We start from the raw sequence: 14,813 nt of genomic DNA, 5'->3' as shown, positions 1-14,813 counted from the left end.
TATTCAAGTTTCATTCAATATATTCAGACTTTAATTCAATATATTCAAGTTTTATTCAATATATTCAGACTTTCATTCAATATATTCAAGTTTCATTCAATATATTCAGACTTTCATTCAATACATTCAAGTTTAATTCAATATATTCAGACTTTCATTCAATACATTCAAGTTTCATTCAATATATTCAGACTTTTATTCAATATATTCAAGTTTCATTCAATATATTCAGACTTTCATTCAATACATTCAAGTTTCATTCAATATATTTAGACTTTCATTCAATATATTCAAGTTTCATTCAATATATTCAGACTTTCATTCAATATATTCAGACTTTCATTCAATATATTCAAGTTTCATTCAATATATTCAAGTTCCATTCAATATATTCAGACTTTCACTCAATATATTCAAGTTTCATTCAATATATTCAGACTTTCATTCAATATATTCAGACTTTCATTCAATATATTCAAGTTTCATTCAATATATTCAGACTTTCATCCAATATTTTCAGTGTCCGTGCATCCGTTCATTTGATTATTCCTTTTATTCTGGAAAACGAAACATTAGAAAAACAGTCAATATTTCGTTTTTCTATTCATTCTGTAGGTATAAAAAACGAAAACACATCTGTTATCTGCTTATTAACTTAAAACGTATAAAACAAACCCAAAACCAAAATGAAATAATGAGTCAAAAAACTGTGTTCTTATTTGTTTATTCGTTTGATCAAAAAAACAAACACAACGTGGGCGTGCATCAATTATTTTCCAGCTTTTAATGGAATAAAGGAAAGAAAGAAAACGGCCGTTTTTATGGTTTTTCTTTTGCTCAGAAAAAACGGAAAACGAGTTTTTGGCTGAATTTTCGTTATTTGGTTTAGGGTAGGAAAACGGATAAACGACTTTAAAATTCATTATGCACATGTGGTGCTGAAACGCCAACTTTCCTCTGATTGGTTAACCAAATCTGAGCTCGTAACGTCGCTCTCAAAATAAAGGCCCTGCACCTAGACTTTTTATTATTATATTTAATTATATTCAAACTAAGTTTAGATTCTATCATTAGAACCACACACAGTTAGCAGGCTTACATCCACTGCGTATGTATAAATAAATAAAAACATAAATTAGTAGTATTATCAGACATTTGCCATTAAAATAAACTCATAGTTGCTGCTGTGCACCTGATGCTGAGCAAAGATAGTCATTTCCGAGCAGCACCTGGTTTGCATGATCGTTTCAGAACTACTGCAGACCTAAATAACAATAATAGGCTAATAATAATAACTATTATTATTATTTACTTAGTTTTTTTTTAAATAGTAAGACCAGAATAAGAACACATTGGGTCCTGCATAGGGCCATAACAAATGGTATCCATTTCATCCTACTTTAATTTTATATGTGTGCAATTGGCCTATTGTAATTACTTATTTGATAATTAATACTATTTTATTGCAACGCAGTAGACCTATCTTATTATTTGTTATTATTTTGTTGTTGTTGTTGCTGTTATTATTATTGGAGCAGGGGTGTAGCCACGGGTGGGGTGTGTCGGTGCCACCCAAAGTGGCATCTTGCACCTTAAAAGGACTTGAATGACTAAAACTTAATAGCTTCAAATTGGCAGAGTGTGTGTCGTGAATAAAGTGTTTAAGAGTCAGGTGTCTATTGCTGCATTCAATTGAGATAGGCTATGCGCACGGTGCATTTATATGGAATCATTTTTGTGCCAATAAGAATGAACGTAACTTTATAAAACTGAACGTAACTTTCCAAGAAACGATCAAAAATATGCCACTGCAAAAGAAGAAAAACACAATGAAAACAAAAAAATGAACTCAGTCGCACAAATTTAACATGCTCTTCAAATATGCTTCATTCTTTGTTAATGATTTTCAAAGAATCGTTTTCGCAAATCATGGATTTTGAATGCGTTGCCACAGTTTTCGCTTACGCTTCGTAAATTTTCGTTTGCTGTTTTGGCACAAACTCCTCGTGGGGGCGGGCTTAACAGCGATTTGCACTGATTGGCTAATGAGCTTTTGATGGACAGTTGCTCTCTGACCTGGAAGCACAGACGGTGACGTCAGTGGCGCGCATATCGGAAAGTTGTTGCTGTGTGCAATATGTCGTGCTTTATGTTAAGTATTAATGTTAGTATTTTACCTACGGTCGTCTCTTAGTTTCTAAAGATGACCTCCCGTGAGAGACACGGAGCGGTGCCATCATCTTCCACCTCAGCTTGTCCCTCAGGGCAGCTTGAAGTAAGTTTGTGTTGCTAAAGTAACGTTTATCAATAACAACAATAAAAGTTTTATTCATGTACAGTGTGCAACAGTTCTGGCTTTTTTTTTTAAACACTTTTATTGTTTAAATGTTGTGTTTAGAAACGTTATACATTTTTGGTTTATTGTGTAAAAATGTTTAATGTATATCAAGATACAGTGTATAACAGTTAGATGTCAATATAAATAGATATTGCCTAATTGCCTTCTTTTCTTTTAATGCTACTTTAATGCCTTGCTGTAGAATACAAAGACCAGTTTGATACCTGCACTACAATGACACGTCCTTACATATTATAAGTATAACTGTATAAAACAGCAATCTAACTCAAATTAAAACAATTAAACTACATGACATAACATCAGTGCACTGCAAACTTGTGAATAACAACAATAACCCGCAAAATAACTGTTGCACACTGTACATGAATAAAACTTTTATTGTTGTTATTGATAAACGTTACTTTAGCAACACGAACTTACTTCAAGCTGCCCTGAGGGACAAGCTGAGGTGGAAGATGATGGCACCGCTCCGTGTCTCTCCCAGGAGGTCATCTTTAGAAACTAAGAGGCGACCGTAGGTAAAATACTAACATTAATACTTAACATAAAGCACGACGTTTTTATTATTTTTTTCATTTTTTTTTTTATTGCAATAATAACAATGCATTACAACAAATACAGATACAGAACAAAGAAATATGGTACAATCAATAGAAATATTACTTTTTGGGACAAGAGAAATATAAGAATTTTATAACAAATATAATATAGGTAAAGCACAGAAAGACAACAAGAAAGAAAATGAAACAAACAAAAAAAAGGGAAAAATACTTGAGGGCACATGACATAAAACAAATTATTGCAGAATATTAAATAAAGCACAAGTTTTATAAGTTTTAATAGCTTTCTTGTTGTGAGAGTGTGTGATGGTTTTTAAATAAAGTATCAGTTCTCGTTTAAAAAATAAAAAATTTGGCTTACATTGAGTATATTTGCATTTGTGTATAAAAAACTTTCCAATAAATAAAATGAGGTTTTGCAAAAAGATGAATTATGAAAGTGTTTACCTTTATTATAAAACCCCACAACATGTTTATAGGTTAAATAAAAATCACCACAAACGTTTTGGACAATTAGAGAATTAACATCAGACCAAAACGATTTAACAAAGGGACACTCCCAAAACAAGTGAGCAACAGATTCAGAAGAAGTCTCACAGAAAGAGCAAGAGATGTCAATATCATTTTTGAACTTTTGTAAAAATTGTTTAACTGGGTAAAACCTGTGAAGTGTGAATAATTTTAAAAGAAATTTCTTTAATTTTATTTATTAAAAAATATTTCTGGGGGAGTGACCAGACATACGACCATTTAATATCATCAAAGAGGTTGTTCCAATAAGAAATAGAAGAAGGATTTGAGATGACCAGGTCTAAAAATAAAGACCTGATTTTATGATAGATCCAATAACAGTAGAAACAGGACTAAGGGAATAAGCGGAAATCAATGAATTATTATTATTATTATTATTATTATTATTATTATTATTTCTAAAAAGCATACAGATTTCAGAGGAAATGGCCTTACAAACGATATTAAATTCTTTTTTACATAAAGCACGACGTATTGCACACCGCAACAACTTTCCGATATGCGCGCCACTGACGTCACCGTCTGTGCTTCCAGGTCAGAGAGCAACTGTCCATCAAAAGCTCATTAGCCAATCAGTGTAGATCGCTGTTAAGCCCGCCCCCACGAGGAGTTTGTGCCAAAACAGCAAACGAAAATTTACGAAGCGTAAGCGAAAACTGTGGCAACGCATTCAAAATCCATGATTCACGAAAACGATTCTTTGAAAATCATTAACAAAGAATGAAGCATATTTGAAGAGCATGTTAAATTCGTGCGACTGAGTTCATTTTTTTGTTTTCATTGTGTTTTTCTTCTTTTGCAGTGGCATATTTTTGATCGTTTCTTGGAAAGTTATGTTCAGTTTTATAAAGTTACGTTCATTCTTATTGGCACAAAAATGATTCCATAACATTTAAAGCTTCAGAAAATGACTCATAAAAAACAAGGACGTAAATGATTTTTACAAGTCGCAATCAAAAATGAGGACAGTGGTGTATTGGAGGGTAAGCAGGCAACCCGTGAGAACGGGTTGACGCAGGTATACGGCTATAGCCATACCACTTATTTATCAGGCGGCTTTGACCACTTCTAAATCCCCTCTGATCATTCAGTAGTGTCCTGCAGAAGCCAAAATCATGACAGCTCACCACATCGAGTCATATGTGAATAAATGTCACAGTGACGATGCAGTCAATACAGTGGCGCCGGCTTGCGTTGAGTAGCCTATATCAGATGATTGCGCCTGATTGTACGAATTCGTACAAGATCAGTTGTACGAAGTTGTACGATTTTAAAAAGGAGGCGTGGCACCTAACCCCACCCCTAAACCCAACCGTCTTTGGGGGATGAGCAAATCGTACTAAATTGTACGAATTAGATCGTACAAATTCGTACGAATTAGCCACTAAGTCAAAAAGTTACGAATTGCCGTGAGATTGTGTTGGTCTACCACACCCCAGTAATTTGAATCAGTATATAACGAAAACAATACTTTACAAATAAAAAGAAGCAGGTTTTAAGATCTTTAAGATTTAATTGCAACGCCAAAGTAGGACTGTCTTATTATTTTTTTATTTGTTGCTGTTATTATTATTGTAGGCATTGTCTATTATTATTTTTTATTTTCTATACATAAATAAATATATATATATATATATATATATATATATATATATATATATATATATATATATATATTCATTTATTCATTCATTCATTTTCTTTTCGGCTTAGTCCCTTTATTAATCCGAGATCGCCACAGCGGAATGAACCGCTGTGGCTTGAAATATATAGGCCTATATGGTGGTGAAGTATGGTGAAATATATAGGCCTATATATAAAGGCCTAGCCCAATGCAGGCAATGCGGAATATTTTAAATACGCGGGTTTAGCCTAAATAAAATAGAATAGGATCGGTGGCTGTGCAATGAATAGTGTAAAGAAGAGCAACATCTACTCATATACTCATTTGTGAGCCTAACCTAAAAAGTTTAAGTGCAATAAGCCTATACAACAAGGTGAGCCACGATGCCTATTTCTCGCACATTCTCTCACTCAACACGTCTGTGCGTTGCGCTAATAACTTAACATTTCCTCTTCTCGGTGCTGCCAACTGTTTGCATTTTTTTTTATGATTTGACTATTGCATGAAATAATAAAAATGGGAAGTGCATTCACGCTCTATAGGCCTATGCTCAATTAAGTTCTCTTTAATCTATATCTGCTTAAATTGTAGAAAAAATCTTTAAAACGACAGGATCGACTTTAATCAAGAATTTTTCATTCGGAGAATTACAGTTATTGTTAGCCTAGTCCTTATAAACGATCATTTTATAAAATACAGAATTTACGGGTCTATTTAAAAATAGCTAGGACGAATGCGCATTTATGCGCACTATGATCCTTGCATGATCAGAGCGAAGCGTTTTTATAACTATATATTTTATATAAGCCATAAATATAAAAAAATAAATTTAAAGTAATGGAACATGATATGTAAAAAAAAATCTAAACTTTTATAGGCTACAGGCTATAAAGGCGCCTTTTCAGAGCTTTACAGCGCGTGCATCAAAGAACAGACTAGACAGACGACACAATTTCAATAAAACTTTGCTTATTTCCATTGTCTAAGTACAGGGATAGGCTATAAACAAATCTAACATTCATCTCCATTCTCAAAGAGTTTCTGTGTCCTCGCATCCTTCAAGTTTTAATTACGAGGTCATCTGAATATTTTCAGTGCTACAAAGAGTCTGTCAAGGCTTTCCTGGCTCATTCAAATTAAAGCTTATTATTTAAGATTTAAGATCAAAGATTATGATTGATTAAAGGTGAAACTGACTGGCGCAAAAGATGATTTTGTCATTTACAGTGAATGCAGTTACAGGCTATAAAACTTTGAATATTTCACTTTAATATTTTATTATTATTATTTTATTTAACACACTAGTTTGTGTTTTGGCGCTGCATCGCAAAGCAGATCTTATTTTGAAGCATTTCACCTCAAATGTTATTGTTTTCACCTCAAATTGTATTGTTAATATTTTTAATTATACCAAACACAATTCGTTCCAAAAAGATACATTGTCCAACAAAAATAGCCTAAAGGCTATAAAAAGTATATATTGTTCACACAGGTCCTACACAACTGTGGATGGATGATTTGTTTATCCGTGAAAAATAAGGATTTCACTCACTCAGTCTTTAATAAGTAAAACAGGCCAAACTGTTGTTTAGCTTGCGTCAAACTGGAAGGACAATTTACAAATGAAGGCTGTGGTTATTTTATACCGCGATAAGGGACAATAGCTAGGCCTATTACAGATTTAAGAAAATAACTTCATATTAACAAGAAAAAGTATACAACAACAGATCCTATCTGTAAGGAATGCCTTTAGATAATGTAAATAAGCATCAAGTTTTGTTTGCAAATTGTGTCGTCTGATTAGTCTGTTCTTTAGAGGTATGCGCTAACAGACAGGCGCCTTTATTTAGCCTGCAGACTATTTGATAGTTTTTTTTATAGTTTATATAAAATATATAGTTTATATAAAATATAAAAAATATTTTAGTTATATAAACGCTTCGCTCTGCTCATACAAGGATCGTAATGCATTTGCACACTCGTCTTATTCTTCAGTAGAGAACTATGAATTTATTTTAATGAAAATGACTATACTAATTTACGGGATAGGGATAGGCGCATATAAATATATAGATGCCACCGGCACACCCTGGCACACCCGTGGCTATGCCCCTGCTACAATAATAATAACAGCAACAACAACAAAATAATAACAAAAAATAATAATCAGATAGGCCTACTTTGGCGTTGCAAAAAATTAATATTAATTATCAAATAAATAATTACAATAGGCCAATAGCACACACACACACACACACACACACACACACACACACACACACACACACACACACACACACATATATATATATATATAATTAAAATAGGAGGAAATTCAATAGAAACAAAATGGTACCATATAGCTCCATGCAGGGCCCAATGTTTTCTTATTCTGGTCCTTACAACTATTACAAAAACTAAGTAAAAAAAATATATATAAAAGAATAATAATTTGATTATTATTATTATTATTATTAGCCTATTATTAATATTTAAGTCTTCAGTAATTCTGAAACGATCATGCAAACCAGGTGCTGCTCGGAAATGACTATCTTTGCTCAGCATCAGGTGCACAGCAGCAACTATGAGTTTATTTTAATGGCAAATGTCTAATAATACTACTAATTTATGTTTTTATTTATTTATACATACGCAGTGGATGTAAGCCTGCTAACTGTGTGTGGTTCTAATGATAGAATCTAAACTTAGTTTGAATATAATTGAATATAATAATAAAAAGTCTAGGTGCAGGGCCTTTATTTTGAGAGCGACGTTACGAGCTCAGATTTGGTTAACCAATCAGAGGAAAGTTGGCGTTTCAGCACCACATGTGCATAATGCATTTTAAAGTCGTTTATCCGTTTTCCTACCCTAAACCAAAAAACGAAAATTCAGCCAAAATCTCGTTTTCCGTTTTTTCTGAGCAAAAGAAAAAACCATAAAAACGGCCGTTTTCTTTCTTTCCTTTATTCCATTAAAAGCTGGAAAATAATTGATGCACGCCCACGTTGTGTTTGTTTTTTTGATCAAACGAATAAACAAATAAGAACACAGTTTTTTGACTCATTATTTCGTTTTGGTTTTGTGTTTGTTTTAATTATACGGTTTAAGTTAATAAGCAGATAACAGATGAGTTTTCGTTTTTTATACCTACAGAATGAACAGAAATATGAAATATTGACTGTTTTTCTAATGTTTCGTTTTCCAGAATAAAAGGAATAATCAAATGAACGGATGGTACACGGACTATTCAAACTTTGATATATTCAGACTTTCATTTAATGTATTCAGACTTTCATTCAATATATTCAAGTTTCATTCAATATATTCAAGTTTCATTCAATATATTCAGACTTTCATTCAATATATTCAAGTTTCATTCAATATATTCAAGTTTCATTCAATATATTCAGACTTTCATTCAATATATTCAGACTTTCATTCAATATATTCAAGTTTCATTCAATATATTCAGACTTTCATTCAATATATTCAAGTTTCATTCAATATATTCAGATTTTAATTCAATATATTCAGACTTTCATTCAATATATTCAGACTTTCATTCAATATATTCAGACTTTCATTCAATATATATTCAGACTTTCATTCAATATATTCAAGTTTCATTCAATATATTCAAGTTTCATTCAAAATATTCAGACTTTCATTTCATTCAATATACTCAAAATTTCCTGAATGGCATTCCATAATATATATATATATATATATATATATATATATATATATATATATATATATATATATATATATATATATATATATATATATATATATATATATATGTGTGTGTGTATGTGTGTATATATGTGTGTGTGTGTGTGTGTGTGTATATATATAACTTAAAACTTGAATATTGAATGAAAGTCTGAATATATTGAATGATACTTGAATATATTGAATGAAAGTCTGAATATATTGAATGAAAGTTTGAATATATTGATTGAAACTTGAATATATTGAATGAAAGTAGTCTGAATATATTGAATGAAACTTGAATATATTGAATGAAACTCGATTATATTGAATGAAAGTCTGAATTTATTGAATCAAACTTGAATATATTGAATGCAAGTCGGGATATGTTGAATGAAACTTGAGGCTCTATTTTGACGATCCGTGTGCAAAGTGCAAAGCGTAGGGCGCATACGCATTAAGGGAGTGTCAGAATCCACTTTTGCTAATATAGGGACGGAAAAATCCGCTTCGTGCCATGGCGCATGTTCTAAAAGGGTTGATCTTATTTTCTTAATGAGTTATATGTGTGTTTTAAGAAAAAAACAATCAGAGTCTCATCTCCCATTCTCTTTAAGAGTCAGTTGCGTCGCGCCGTAGCGCATTTGCTATTTACATGACGTAAAGTAAGTGTAAGTGGAACAACTGAGCATTTCACTAGCAAGAAAACAGTTAAACGGAGCATCTACAGCGTGAGAATGGGAGACGAGCCTCCTCATTATTAACTTTCAGTTTCGCTCTCGTGGATAGGGTAACCTTGTATGCACAGTCATTAATTAGCCTATAAATTAATTTCGTTTGTTAAACGCAAATATTTGTTTCAACACTTTTTCTGAATTCAGTTCTAATTTCCAGCAAATGAATAAATGAACAATATTAACGAAGTGTGTTAAAAAACCTGAGTTATATCCAAATACACATGATGTGCCCCATATGGTCTAAAACCTGACAGGTGGACAAATCTAATCTTGTTTTTAATACAACAAATATAAATATGCATATAATAAATAATACTGCTAATGATAATAACATTATACAAAAGCAAATTGTCATTAATGAACCGAAAAGGCATGAAAGTATGGTTTTTATATTTATGTAGACTAGAAAATAATATATTTTGTAATATTTTAATCCTTTATATTTATATCCTATATATCCTTATTATATCCTATATATATCCTTAATATTTGAATTCTTTTTCATATGTAAAGATATTTGCGTATTGCTCTACATCTTGTGTGTATTAAGCAATGTGTAAGCGAGGCGCACAACTAACGCGCTCTGCGCTGGACAATAGACCAGCTTTGTTCTGGTCTATAGAACAGACTATTACAGTTTCTCAAAATAGCAACGCGCCAGCAATGCGCCTCAACACTCCTCCTTTTTTAGATCAGAATGCCTGTGGGCGCATATGAGCGCAAATGCATTTACTATTTAAACAGCGTGGCGCAAAAAGTCAAAATGACTCTTGCGCCAAGCTGAAACTAGCAAACAACAATTGCGTCAGGCCTTGCGCCACATTGCGGATGTATGATAGGTCCCTATTGTCCAGCGCAGAACGCTAGTTGTGCACCTCGCTTACACATTGCTTAATACATGTACAGCAATACGCAAATATCTTTACAAATGAAAAAGAATTAAAGGATTAAAATATTACAAAAAATATTTTCTAGCCTACATGAATATAAAAACCAAACTTTCATGCCTTCATAATCTCGGAGGGCTTTTTCAGTTTGTTCATAAAAATTTGCTTTTGCATAATGTCATTATTATTAGCAGTTTTATTTATTGTATGCATATTTATATATTTTTTTTTATTAAAAACAAGCTTAGATTTGTCCATCTGTCAGGTTTTAGACCATATGGGGCATAGCATGTGTATTTGGATATAACTAAATTTTTTTAACACACATCGTTATTATTGTTCATTTATTCGTTTGCTGGAAATTAGAACTGAATTCAGAAATAGTTTTGAAACAAATCTTTGTGCTTTTAAACGAAATTAATAATATAGGTTAATAGATGTCTGTGCATACAACACCTTTCCCTATCCACCAGAGTGAAAGCGAAATTAAACAATGAGGAGGCTCATCTCTCATTCTTGTGCTGTAGATGCTCTGTTTAACTGTTTTCTCTCTAGTGAAGCATTCAGTTTTTCCACATACAAAGTCCACCACGTAAATAGCAAATGCACCATGGCTCAGCACAACTGGCTCTTAAAGGGAATGGGAGATTAGATTCTGATTGGTTTATTCTCAAAACACACCTATAACTCATTAAGAAAATAAGCTCAATCCTGTTAGACCATGCGCCACAACGCAAAGCGGATTTTTCCATCCTTAAAATAGCAAAAGTGTATTCTGACACGCCCTTAATGCGTTTGCACCCTGCGCTTTGCGCGTGGATCGTCAAAATAGAGCCCTAAATGTTTGTAAACTTTTAAACTGCTTTATTTGTGTGTGCAAATGATGCAAAAAAGCTTATTTAGACCAGTAGACATGAATAAATGTCACAGTGACGATGCAGTCAATACAGTGGCGCCGGCTTGCCTTGAATAGCCTTTATCCCATGATTGCGCCTGATTAGCCCGCTCCGTCTACCACACCCCAGTAATTTGTATCAGTATATAACGAAAACAATACCTTACAAATAAAAAGCAGGTTTTAAGATCTTTAAGAATTATTTGCAACGCCAAAGTAGGACTGTCTTGTTATTTTATTATTTGTTGCTGTTATTATTATTGTAGGCATTATCTATTTTATTTATATATTTATATATATATTCATTCATTCATTCATTCATTTTCTTTTGGCTTAGTCCCTTTATTAATCCGGGGTCGCCACAGCGGGATGAACCGCTGTGGCGTGAAATATATAGGCCTATATGGTGGTGAAATATGGTGAAATATATAGGCATATATATATATAGGCCTAGCCCATGACAGGCTATGCGGAATATTTTAAATACGTGTGTTTAGCCTAAATAAAATAGAATAGGATCGGTGGCTGTGCAATGAATAGTGTAAAGAAGAGCATCATCTACTCATATACTAATTTGAGAGCCTAACCTAAAAAGTTTAAGTGCAATAAGCCTATACAATAAGGTGAGCCGCAATGCCTATTTCTCGCACATTCTTTCACTCAACTCGTCTGTGCCTTGCGCTAATAACTTAACATTTGCCCTACTCGGTGCTGACAACTGTTTGCATTTTATTTTATGATTTGACTATTGCATGAAATAATAAAAAAGGGAAGTGCATTCACGCTCTATAGGCCTAGTGTGACGGATAGAGGGATATTATTTTATATAATGTGATTAAAAGAAAAAGTTAACCCCCCCTCTCACCCTTTACCTCATTTTTTTGTTTTATTCCTGTTCTAGTTCTTATGAGTAAATGAAATGATTCATGTAGTTCACCACCACACCTGTAGAGGGCAGTGTGGCGCGTTAGTGGGTTACCTAGGAGACCGAGAAGGGTGATCCTGCACAACTGGAGTGGCTGCACTTTCAGGACCGCATCTTCAGGACCCTAGTTTTTTGTGACATCGCCACCTGCCGGATTAGATCATAGACGCTTTAATAAGATGGACGACATGGATGGCAAGAATAATGTGAGTACCGATTTTCTATTAGGTTTTATTTTAAACTAAAAGTAGGTGTTTATTTAGTACTGTTACTGTTTTATACTGTGCAAAGTTTATGCAAAAATGCCCGATTAGCCCGCACGATTTACCCCAGTTTCAAGGGTCTCGGACAAAAATTGTGTAAAGTTATGTTATATGCGACGATTTTTTTCCAGAAGAAGAAAATCTAATAATAATAAGTGTGGAGAAGTTTACACAGCTAAAATGAGAGCTGCTAACTATGAATCAATTATTCCCACGAATTGGGAATACATTTTCTAATTGTATTAAATATTACGACATTCTCAATTCTTGGCCATGGTTTAATGAAACTGTTGATTTAATGGCGTGTTGACTTAACAGCTAATCATTATAAAAAGTACGTTGATGTGTGAGATGTTTCAGATTTACCTATATATTTCTGTAAAAGTGTGAAAACGTCTTCTACTCATTGTTTTATCACATTAGCCAAGTATAAATCAGGCCTTGACCATATAGAGTCTTATTATCATGTATTATGTCTACACATTAATATCTATGTTTATTGTGTAGGCATGTTAATGTCTGTCTACCTGGCCAATATGAAGTGATGGCCAATACAATTGAAAACAAACTATAGGAATATTTTCATTGAGGTCATCTCAAACTGTTGGTTAACACTTTATAAAAACTGCATACTATAAATTATTAAGCATTAACAAATGGTTAACTTACTACTTTATTATTTGATTAGCATTAAATCTACATTAATAGACATAGTTAAGCAGTTTATAAATACAGTTACAAATGCTAGCTGTATTCTTGAATTACTAGCACCTCTATGATGTGCTTGCTTGTTTTTTTGTATTTGTTAATTATTTATGTTTCATTTCATTATTTTTGTTTCATTACAAAATTAAGTATTATTTAAGCAAATGAATGACAGTGATTAAAACAAAACAATAAAAAATAAAACTTTACAAAATCAAATAAAAAACAAATCTTTGCAATCTAAAGATAAAATTACTGTACAGTTTAAACCACAGCATAACATTAAAAATGTGGGGTTTTTATGCTTATGGTGAGGTCTAAGGTTTTTAACTAAGTATAAACAAGCCTTTGTCAACACTGTGAATAAAAGCTTTTCCATCTTTTCTATTGCAGTATACCCTTTGCTCTGTGACCGGTGTGGCAATTGAATTCCAGGAGGTAAGTTTGTTTAAAGCAGCGGTGTCCAAACGGTCCTGGAGGTCCAGTGTCCTGCAGATTTTAGCTCCAACTTGCCTCAACACACCTGTAAAGATGTTTCTTGAAAGCCTAGCAAGAGCTTGATTAGCTAGCCCAGGTGTGTTTGATTGTGGTTGGAACTAAAATTTGCATGACACTGGCCCTCCAGGACTAAGTTTGGACACCCCTGATTTAGAGAAAATGTTAGAAAAAAATTCTCACTTTAAATGTTTGTTTGTATACTCTTCATCTTGAAGAAAATGGACACATCATGAATAAAAGATTTTCCCCATCACTCAGATGGACATGCCTTTAATTCGAAAGTGGTGCTGTCTTCTGATGGAACGCTTCAAAATAGAAGGGTATGGCACCTCTGTAACACTTTTGAAAAATTTCATGTGCTGTTTTCCATTATTTATATATATAATATATATATGCTGGATAATGTATAATAAAGTATAATGACTGTCATCGTCATCTTAAGATAAATAGGAAATATTTGCAATAGTTGTTTCATGCTATATACAGCTGTAAGGTAATGTAGTGTAGGGAAAAGCTATGCAGTATTTTAGATTAATCTTGTTATTTTTAATCAGCGGTTTGCCTTCTGGACCGATGAGGCCAGAAACTTGCTCCAAGGAAAACTTCAGCCAGTGTACAGGGTGCCAAAAAAGTGTGCTATCTCTGAGGAAATCCCACTTCACATTCAGGCTGTTCCACAACAGAGGAAAAAAGAATTGTCGACTTTATTGTAAAGTTAAAGGGGGCTGAGGAGCATTTGGTGGTACTTCACCGATCTTCACATTTATCCATCTTTGTCATTAGTGTAATACGTTTCTCTAAATATTTGTTTTTATACCATTGTTTGCCCATAGGGTGTACTCAACGGGAAGCCCTCTAAGTGGTTGCGTAAGCAAGCATCTTTCCAGGTGCCTGTCTACATAGACAGTGAGGAAGAGCAAGATATCCCTTTGCTTATCTTAAAGACGTACTGCACAGGACACCAACAAAACTGAGGTTTACAGATGAAGTGCAGCTTATCTGTGATGTTCTTTTTTCAGAGGTATGCCAGACCAAATAATGCACTTACAAAATCTACTGTATATAAATTGCATGCTGGGTGTTACTCATTTATCGACCCATGTATAATGATA

The 14,813-nt window shown here is 33.0% G+C and overlaps 1 long non-coding RNA gene across 1 annotated transcript; it reads left to right on the top strand.

The window, feature by feature from the left end:
* The first annotated feature begins 13,491 nt into the window (after positions 1-13,491).
* LOC130245213 (uncharacterized) lies at positions 13,492-14,418 on the top strand. Its single transcript, XR_008839311.1, has 3 exons — positions 13,492-13,513; positions 13,597-13,641; positions 14,256-14,418. It is a non-coding gene; the product is annotated as an uncharacterized LOC130245213 (long non-coding RNA).
* Positions 14,419-14,813: the final 395 nt, after the last annotated feature.

Source organism: Danio aesculapii, chromosome 18 (assembly GCF_903798145.1).
Source record: "Danio aesculapii chromosome 18, fDanAes4.1, whole genome shotgun sequence".
NCBI classification, from domain to species: Eukaryota; Metazoa; Chordata; class Actinopteri; order Cypriniformes; family Danionidae; genus Danio; species Danio aesculapii.
The sequence above is the reverse complement of the archived record's forward strand: the minus strand, read 5'-3'. Positions and strand labels throughout refer to the sequence as shown.